The sequence below is a fragment of the Argopecten irradians genome, unplaced genomic scaffold (genome assembly GCF_041381155.1).
Source record: "Argopecten irradians isolate NY unplaced genomic scaffold, Ai_NY scaffold_0790, whole genome shotgun sequence".
Classification (NCBI taxonomy): domain Eukaryota; kingdom Metazoa; phylum Mollusca; class Bivalvia; order Pectinida; family Pectinidae; genus Argopecten; species Argopecten irradians.
Window position 1 is genome coordinate 18,814 of NW_027188257.1, and position 10,960 is coordinate 29,773.

The following is a 10,960-nucleotide window of genomic DNA, read 5'->3' on the forward strand; positions in this document are numbered from 1 at the left end:
TTGTTTAACGTGCGAGTTTGATTTGATATAAGCTGACATTAATTGAAATGAGAATTATATTATTTGCAGAATATTGATCGTAATAGTATAAATAATAGGATGAATTGACTATGTGAAATGAGAATGATATAACACTACTCTCTGTTAACTGTGCGTGGACTGATCGATTGTTAAATAAACATTTACTGGAGCAAATGAAATGTGGGTCTTGTTTGACCGGGATACCATTAACGTTATGAAGCTATACGTAAACATTGTCATATCTCTATCAAGGTGATAAGTACTAGTTCTCAGTGCTACAAATGGTAATTCGCAGGAACAGTTATTGTTGATACTAACTCTCCAAACATGGTTATACTACCAACCTTAGTGCTTCCATTTGCAACTTTGTGTCGGAGAACGTGATATATGTAACTGCTACTTTAGCCCAAATATTGAGTAATACCACCGAGTCAGGTATTTTACCAACCATTCAACCGATTACTAATGTGAGTCTAATTCTAAGCGTATTGTTTAACATGAGATTGGTGGAATTACTTTTTATAACTGAGGGACAACTTAACAACGGAGACAAGCAGGTGTGCGAGATTTACTTCCAAATGGAGAAATATTTATTGCTAGAGATAATGATTTTAGTGGTTGTATATGCGACTTGTAATACCGATTCAGCTATGAGGACTAAATCCTCTGAACAGATCATTTCTGAACTTATGCAAAACTATTCATCCTTCATTAAACCACGTAGAAATCTCTCGGAATCCGTCGACGTCAATTTAACCCTACATATCACGTCACTGAGAGAAATCGACGAAAGGTTCCAGACCATGACATTCATCGGATGGATGGAAATATCGTGGATTGAGGACTTCCTGATTTTGAAAGATGGCGTAAAAAGTGTGCAACTTCCCACAAGTGACATTTGGCACCCTGATATAGCCTTGTTTAATTCCATTGATGATCCTCAACAGATTACGGATGGCTAGTATGTAGTGGTCCTTGAGGAAGGACGAGTGGTGTGGTATCCAGCAAGGCAATACAGTGTTAGGTGTATTATTGATGTCAGACGCTTTCCATTTGACGAACAGAAATGTCAGATAAGGATCGGGGCTTGGCAGGCTCCTGTCTGGGTGCAGAGGGTCGTGGACACAGGACGAAGTCTGGCTGATGATGCATTAGAGGAAAATGGAGAATGGGAAGTTATAGAACGGATTGCACAGACACATTTTAGCTCGGAATTTAGCATTTCGTACATGGAGTACGATTTACACTTCCGGCGCCGCTGCTTGTACCCAGTTTTAAACACGTTATTTCCGGTTATCTTGCTATCCTTCCTTAATCCCTTGGTGTTCTTACTCCGGCCGATTCTGGTGAGAAAATGACGTTATGTATTTCTGTTCTGCTATCATTTACGGTTTTTTCTAACAGTATTCAATGATATGTTACCAAAACTGTCGACAGGTATTTCTTACCTGTCCATTTACCTGTGTATAGAGCTTGGGATGAGCGGGTTAGCAGTCGTTGAATCTATATTTATTTTGCGGTTGTATCAACGGGACAATAAAACATCAAGCAAATCGAATCACGAACCTTCTAAACAAACATCTATTTCGACTTTAGAAGAAGACGTTGCCAGCAGCAACATACGAACATTGGCACTTAATAATAGCACTGGGATATATGAAAGTCAATCTTCATCCGTTAACGATAATAGAGAAAATGGACACGATGTGCACACAAAAGGAAATTTCGTACGGAATAGCTTCAAAATGATATATCGATTGGACACTGAAGGCAAAATTACCACCCTCGCTCCTGATCGGTTGGATTGGATTTGCTTCTTAATACATTTATGTATAACATCGGTTTGTACACTTATATTAATTCTGATGCTTTCCTTTTAATATTGATTTTGATAAACAGATAATGATTATTTCAAGCAGTTATTGACAGAACCTTTACATTGCCTAGTATGATCATTGTTGTACTATTCAAAATGAATGAATTGTTCGGTCAGTGTACTGCTGTGCAGGCATGGCGTTAGGATAGTGCCCGCTATTGCAGGAAATACGCTGGCTACTCCCGACTATCGATTGCATTATGTTTTAAATGATTTGATCAAACTGAATACAAATCTTGACATAGTATGTACTTTCTTAAGTATACAATATACATGTTTAGTATGACCGGGCCTAAACGCATTTCTGGATGTAGGAAAATCGGGACATGAACTTGGGAGTGGAACAACGCAAGCTTGTAGAATACGTCCTAATCGGCATATCACGTCGACGTTGTGTGCATATATGACTTTGGAACTTCTGCATAAAATTGTCTATATTTTACACTTTCAAGTTAGTTCAACTTGTACAAAATTAGTTTATAAAATTCTGATAACTTTACCAAAATAAGGCAAATAAATATAGATACGCTATGAAAAATACACAGGATTAGTCAAGGGAAAAATAGAAAAGGATGCTTACTGAAGTAGAAGAATTAAGTTCCCGTGACATCCAAATCCTAAAACAGCCGAAAGGTCAAAGAGACAAAAAACACAACTGTTCTCCTTTATCACTCAGGGAGCTACCCATAGACAAGGACAAGTTCTCTAAAGAAGGATATGGTAGATTAACAAAATTACATTTTTATTATTAAAGAAACAATAAAATCAAATTAGAAATAATCAACTGAATAATCGGGTAAGTCACCTGACTGTACTCAATCATTTCTAGGTGACATACAGCGGTAAATAAGACCGTGAAGACGATGACATATCGATCTTACTGGGGACAACACAAATATAGTGCATGGTAGAACGAATATACGTGACCGGCCTACTATATCTTTCGGCCGGTTACGAATTGGTCTCTAAAAAAAAAAAAAAAAAAAAAACTACGTGTCGTAGTGGAGCACTGCCTCCTAAAAATTACTCAGACACAGTTTTTCTATACTTTTTTGTAGGTTTTCAATTATTTTTTGCATATACATGCATTTTACATATTATTTTTGTCCAAAACAAACATAACTACCATTCTTAAACATCTAACCGTACCACTCACAAGACGTCAAATTCACAATTTGTGGACTTGCTGTATACATACCCTTCAGAAAAACCTCCATATGTATTTATGTAAAAAAATAATGCCTCGATGAGAATATATTTGATGTGGTTCAGTTTTATTGCCTAGTAGGTTGGCGATATCAAACAAGTACGATAAAATGCCAACAAACGTTTGCATAATCATTACTTTGCTCCATTAGCAGTAATAGGCACTAATTGCAGCTCTAAAGACGACACCATTTTCTGTCTAAAAGTCTTTTGAGCTACAATATTGCAGCTAAGTGCATGGATGCAGCTTAATTTCTAAACAAACATAAAATAATTTAATGGATGTTAATAATAAGTAATTACTTACCTACTTGATTAAATTAGATACTTAAATAATTACTTAATTGATTACCCTGCCACATGAAGTAATGACCCGTCCTTTATGCAACCCTGTGGTTGGGTCGATTCCGGAAACGAGAGCTGGTATGACACGCAAACAAAGGCCATAGATGACGGTGATGGCGATGGATGGCAATGACGTACTACTGACAGCTTTTCAACTGTGGGTTTTGTGAACTTGACCAAATTGATAAATATTATTTTGACAATGAACAAAGCATCAGAATTCAATCTGATCACTAAACACAGACCGAGAAACACCAATGTCTATAATAGTGGTAGTTTTTGCTCCTGCGTAGCGCTCAGCAAACAGGGAGTGGGACGACTCGTTCGCCCGCTGTCAGTATAATGTGACCGGGTGGGGTGTGTTGCTTGGTGTATTCGGCGTCATGCTTCAGTGATATAGCACTATAAAGAGGGCATCAGTTCAACTAAACAAGAAGACACAACACGAACATACCGCAGTCTCCCAAAACATGCACCTCGCACGTAACACACACTACACACTGCATGCATGGGAGGCCGTCCTTACATGATCATAGCTGTTAATAGGAGTTTCATTAATCAAACAAACAAAATCCTCAAAGGTAATTCACATATTCTTCAAATATCTTTAATGCAGGAAGGAAGTTTTAATGCGTATCAAATATAGTAATAATTACATCAGGTTTCTTTCCTGCCGTGCTATATATTTGCTAGACTCTTTACTCGTCTCCAAGTTTTAATGTTTGCTCGCTAAGGCTCGCAAAAAAAACGAGAGGCCCAAAGGCCTTCACGGTCATCCGATTACCTTGGCAATAATCATATAGGAAATAAATTAGATATAGTTTCACGGTAGCCATCTTCGATTTGGGATCAACCAGAGATGTAACATCACTTTGTCAGTATAATGTGACCGGGTGGGGTGTGTTGCTTGGTGTCTTCGGCGGCATGCTTCAGTGATATAGCACTATAAAAAGGGCAACAGTTCCACTATACAAGCAGACACAACATGAATATACCGCAGTCTCCTAAGACACGCACCTCGCACAGCATACACGCAACACATCGCATACATGGGAGGCCATCTTGCATGACCATAGCTGTTAATAGGACGTTAATTAGTCAAACCAAAGGGACCATGTCAGGATTATTTCATGCAAGTTTTAGCCAAATCGCACCCGTAGAACCTGAAAGAAGTTCAAAATGTGTTTTCAAAATGGCGGCTATGACGGCCATCTTGGATTTCTGATCGACCCGAAATATAACAACACTTTGTTGGGACCATGTCCGGATCGTTTCATGCAAGTTTCAGCCAAATCGCAACGGTAGAACTTAAGAAGCTCAACATGCGTTTTCAAGATGGCGGCCATCATGGATTTCAGATCGACCCGAAAAATAACAACGCTTTATTGGGACCATGTCAGGAACATTTCATGCGAGTTTCAGCTAAATCACACTAGTAGAACTTGAGAAGACATTCTAAATGTGAAAAGTTAACGAACGGCTCACGACGAAGGAAGAAACATGACACCTATAGGTCATCTTGACCCTTCGGGTCAGTTGACCTGAAACTTCTTAAGGCTCGTTTCATAAAATCTCATATGAAATGAACACTCATGTAAGATCCTATTTAAAGTTGGAAAACTTGTGCCCAATCCCATCGCATGTAAAACAATGACACAGACATTTAAGCCAAACAGTTGACCTTAAAAAGACACTTACGTACAGTGTATATATAAATATTTTGTTCAGAGAACACCTATGTATGCTTCAATAAGGCTGATATTATTACTACTAAAATTATGAAAATAAAATTAGTAATGTTTGTGAATGGACAGATAGTACCAGGTATGGTGAGACCTTTTTATCCTTTCGATTATTTTTTGATAAATACAAATACCGTACCACAAAAAATCCAAAACAATCAATGTTCACATTTTTCGTATGCTCATAGATTTCCCTAATAAATTATTTGATACCTCTTCGTATTAAAAATTTGAACAGTTTTTATCCAGTAAATGAAGATATGAAGGTATGGTGAGACCTTTTTATTCTTTCGATTATTTTTTGATAAATACAAATACCGTACCACAAAAAATCCAAAACATCAATGTTCACATTTTTCGTATGCTCATAGTTTCCCTAATAAATTATTGATACCTCTTCGTATTTAAAATTTGAACAGTTTTTATCCAGTAAATGAAGGTATGGTGAGACCTTTTTATCCTTTCGATTATTTTTTGATAAATACAAATACCGTACCACAAAAAATCCAAAACATCAATGTTCACATTTTTCGTATGCTCATAGTTTCCCTAATAAATTATTGATACCTCTTCGTATTTAAAATTTGAACAGTTTTTATCCAGTAAATGAAGGTATGGTGAGACCTTTTTATCCTTTCGATTATTTTTTGATAAATACAAATACCGTACCACAAAAAATCCAAAACATCAATGTTCACATTTTTCGTATGCTCATAGTTCCCCTAATAAATTATTGATACCTCTTCGTATTTAAAATTTGAAGTTTTTATCCAGTAAATGAAGGTATGGTGAGACCTTTTTATCCTTTCGATTATTTTTTGAATAAATACAAATACCGTACCACAAAAAATCCAAAACATCAATGTTCACATTTTTCGTATGCTCATAGTTTCCCTAATAAAATTATTGATACCTCTTCGTATTTAAAATTTGATCAGTTTTTATCCAGTAAATGAAGGTATGGTGAGACCTTTTTATCCTTTCGATTATTTTTTGATAAATACAAATACCGTACCACAAAAAATCCAAAACATCAATGTTCACATTTTTCGTATGCTCATAGTTTCCCTAATAAATTATTGATACCTCTTCGTATTTAAAATTTGAAGTTTTTATCCAGTAAATGAAGGTATGGTGAGACCTTTTTATCCTTTCGATTATTTTTTGATAAATACAAATACCGTACCACAAAAAATCCCATCAATGTTCACATTTTTCGTTTGCTTCATTCCCTAATAAATTTGATTTCGTATTTAAAATTTGATCAGTTTTTATCCAGTAAATGAGGTATGGTCCCTATCCTTTCGATTAAATACAAATACCGTACCACAAAAAATCCAAAAAATACAATGTTCACATTTTTCGTATGCTCATAGTTTTCGTAATAAATTAAAATTTCGATTTCAGTTTTTATCCAGTAAATGAAGGTATGGTGAGACCTTTTTATCCTTTCGATTATTTTTTTGATAAATACAAATACCGTACCACAAAAAATCCAAAACATCAATGTTCACATTTTTCGTATGCTCATAGTTTCCCTAATAAATTATTGATACCTCTTCGTATTTAAAATTTGAAGTTTTTATCCAGTAAATGAAGGTATGGTGAGACCTTTTTATCCTTTCGATTATTTTTTGATAAATACAAATACCGTACCACCAAAAAATCCAAAACATCAATGTTCACATTTTTCGTATGCTCATAGTTTCCCTAATAAATTATTGATACCTCTTCGTATTTAAAATTTTGAACAGTTTTTATCCAGTAAATGAAGAGACATTAAGAAACATTACTTACATGCTGTCAATATATTGATAACGAATCATATGGAATTTGTGTTACATGTAATTGTTTTAGGAAAATACCCTTCTGATTAGCGTGTAAATATTAAATATAAGGCAGCTATATTGTTCTAGAAATTGTAATCTCACGTGTAATCCTCTTATTCAACGTAGTGATAATAGAGGTTAATAAAATAAATTTTCCATTTCATTTCATTTAAAGAAACCAGTTTACCTTTTTTGACTATCATAAAAAGCAAGTCTTAAATATCGTTCATTTAGCAAAAGTAATGTCATATTTAAAGATGCTCCACCGCTGACAAATGGTATTTTTTCACTATCAAAAACAGCAGCAGACGATTTAATATTTTTCTTCAGTTACAAAAATTACTTACTTTACACCATTACTATCTTTGAAAAGTTTGAGCTTCTAATTTTTACTTCAAGTTTAAATATCGAAAATAATTAATTGCATCCCGAAAAAAATCCGTTAAACTATATCCTATATGGAATGATATACTGATTGCGCATGCACCAAAGGCAAAATAAATTATTTAATATTATATTTTTGTGTTAAATATATATATATACACACGATTGATTGACACCAATTATTGTTCAAATTATGAATATGTCGGCGGTGGAGCATCTTTAATGTTGAAAATCTTATTTTATTTAACAGGTGTGCGGAGCACTCGATTTTTCTGTCCAAACGTCTTCATTAGAAATATAAATCACTGTTTAAGCGTAAGTTGACAGTTTCGGAATTATTATCATTCACTGAAAATTAATAGTTTTGATACATAAAACAAATTAATAATTTTGATACATAAAACATGCGTATGCTTGACGCAGTCGACAATCAAAAGATCGTGGCCATTTCTCTCAAAATTTGTTCCAGTTGGACGATATGATATCTATTTACAATACAAGAATTCCACGGAAGTGGATGTGTCGCCTGCACAGCATCACAAAAAATAGTTATTTACAGTTGAAAATATTGTTAATAATTTAGGTGAAGTAATCAAGTTCCATATCTCTTGCAAATATTGATGGATTTTGAAAAGTATCGAACCCATCTAAGATCTCATTGATAAAAAGCAATATACCAAATTTGGTTGAAATCGGACAATAAATACTAAAGTTTTCAAGCGGAAGCCATGTTTCGACTATTTTAAGGTCCCGTAACTCTTGCAAATATTGGCAGATTTTGACCAGTATAGAACCCATCTAAGATCTCATTAATATAAAGCAACATACCAAATTTGGTTGAAATCGGACAATAAATATTTAAGTTATCGAGCGGAAACCATGGATTTTTCTGTTTTGATGATTTTAAAGTCCCGTAACTCTTGCAAATATTGACGGATTTTGACCATGATCGAACTCATCCGAGATCTCATTGATATAAAGCTATATACCAAATTTGGTTGCAATCGGACAATAAATACTTCAGTTATCGCACGGAAACCGTTTCCCGGACGCCGACACCGACACCGACACCGACGACGCCGACTTAGTGATACCTAAGTGTCGCCCTTGCGTTGCAGGCGACACAAAAATGAATATTGCTAAAACAGTAGATATTTGATATTGATAAAATATTTAATTAGATTTTGTCGTAGAATATTATGTTGATCAAGGATCCACGTCTTGTGCTGATTAATTGTATAGTTGTTGACGTTAGCTGAGATTTTTTTAAAACTGCCAAGCACGCCTGAAGCAGAATATTATATTCTTTCAATATACGTTTGATTAACTACATTTATGATGTGGATCGGATTAATTTTGCTAACAATCAAGTTTTCATATACAACCATATTCGAAGTTTGTAAGCTAACGGTACTAGCAGTACGTTAGTATCTGAATCGATATTATCGAGTCAAATATTCTTAAATAATCTTTGTTTGAACCATTAATGACATTGGGGAATTTCAATTTCAACAAAAGTATATTTCAAATAAATTAAAATTGGATCAAACAACAGGCAGTGCCTATGTTAGTTCTCCCCCTGGTAACAAAATGTATATATACAAATGACATGAAAGAGTATGTTTCAGAAGTCTGACAGTATATGAGATATTAGTAATGAGATTATAGATAGTAATTCTGTTTTTCAAAAAAGTATAATAATAAAGAAATGAGAATGCAGCAGCCGATACAGACCAGAAAGTCCATGTGTGGCTAATAAGCCGATGGTCATCCACATTGGGGAATAATACAAGTATAAGGTACGTGTTAAAAATGTTGAAGCATGTGATAAAATGTGTAGAAAACACACGGACAGTTTCTTGACTTCTGCACAATACACAACGTACGTTACAATACACAGTGAAAAGTTATATCCCGTAGTTACGGAGATTGCCAATATTGATTTCCCAGGACACAGTGTTCCGGGTGATTCATTGAAAACAAAAGAGATATTTTATTAATGTAAAGTGCGTGCCATACCACGCCTCAATAAAAACAGTATATTACTCTTCAAATAAAAGAAACCATTAAGTTGAAATTTTTAGGCTAGATTAATAAATATTATACACATAATGTGGAATGTTTGACCTAATCTGCCTTGGTAATGCATTTCACACGTTGTTGCAGGGGATTACGGTTGCAGGTTTCTTTGAACGAAGCGCGGTCTGTCTATGTTCATTCCAAAAGATTGTTAAAATGGGGTTCTCAATAATCTGGCGATTTTGAAGGCCATGGAAGGACATTGACGATGCGTTTTCTCTGCAAGAAAACTGCTCTGTAACGCGGAGCCTGTATGTAGGTCTGGCGTTGTCCTTGGAAAATACTGCTAATTTTTTCATCACAGGTAGCGATGAGCTCGTCCAGCCGTACTGAAATGCCATTGAACGTGAACCCAGGCTTGGTTGTATTTCAGGTAATGTGGATATGGATGCATATCTCTCTTACTCCCGACCGTACCAGTCAACGTTCTGGATACATGTTAGCAGGAAAAACGTTTAATGTCCGTTTTCTGTAACCTTTGCTTTTGTGAATTGCTCGTTGTTACATAATAGAAATACACTGTATATTCATAGCTGATATAACATAACTGTTCATCCATTCGTGCTGCTGTGGATCATGTCTATAATGAGCCACGAGTCGATTTGCAGTTCTCGTTTGGACGAGGTGTTTCGGTTCTAAATGACACGGAACATAACAGGTACGTTTGGCTGGTTATTTGCACTGGCACTCTCTGCACAGACATGTCCAATAAAGTTGTTGGATATCCTATATCCGTACGCATCACTGTAGGATTGGATGAAGCAGTATGCAGGGAGCTAATCGTTGTGTCACTCCCGGGCGTCGGCGTCCCATTTCACATGGAAAAGTTATTTGAGCAAGTTTCTGTTTCGTCAATCGTTTAAGCTTAAGTCATCATAATGTTTATGATTTTATTTTCCTAATGTGGGTATGGATGCTGAAACGTGATAATACAACCAATTTGGGATCCTTTAGGGTTTTTTTTGATGGTCTGTTAATTGTCATATTTCCATGTTAAAGTTTTTGAGCAATTGTTTCTATTTTGTCAATTGTTTAAGCTTAAGTCATCATAAATGTTTATGATTTTATTTTCCTAATCAACTTCTTCTGAAATAAGGCGAGCTTATTTTTGCTGTTCTACAACAGCTCTTTGTTAGAAAAAATGATTGAAAAACATAAAGTATTGCGTTTCTTTTTTTGAAGTGTATATTTAATTTGGTAAATGGCTATATCGCTGAAGCTTGCTTCCGATGACAACACACCCCATTCCAGGCACATTGATCTCCAGTATCCTGTGCGTTACGTTCGTTCAGTTTATTAGTACTTCAGGAACGCGTACCTTCCATGACGTCTGTGATGATTTACAGGCACTTTTATTTTCCCACATGTCGTCATGGTTTGACTGTCCGGGTAGTTATACACCCGGATGTTTCACTCAATTCATTCTAGACCTTGTTTTTTTCATCACTAGGTACCCTCCATGCCGACCAGTATAGAAT

General features: G+C 35.3%; 1 pseudogene; it reads left to right on the forward strand.

Moving 5' to 3' along the window:
* Nucleotides 1–518: 518 nt before the first annotated feature.
* Nucleotides 519–2,435, forward strand: LOC138313628 (neuronal acetylcholine receptor subunit alpha-6-like; annotated as a pseudogene).
* The last annotated feature ends 8,525 nt before the right edge of the window (nucleotides 2,436–10,960 follow it).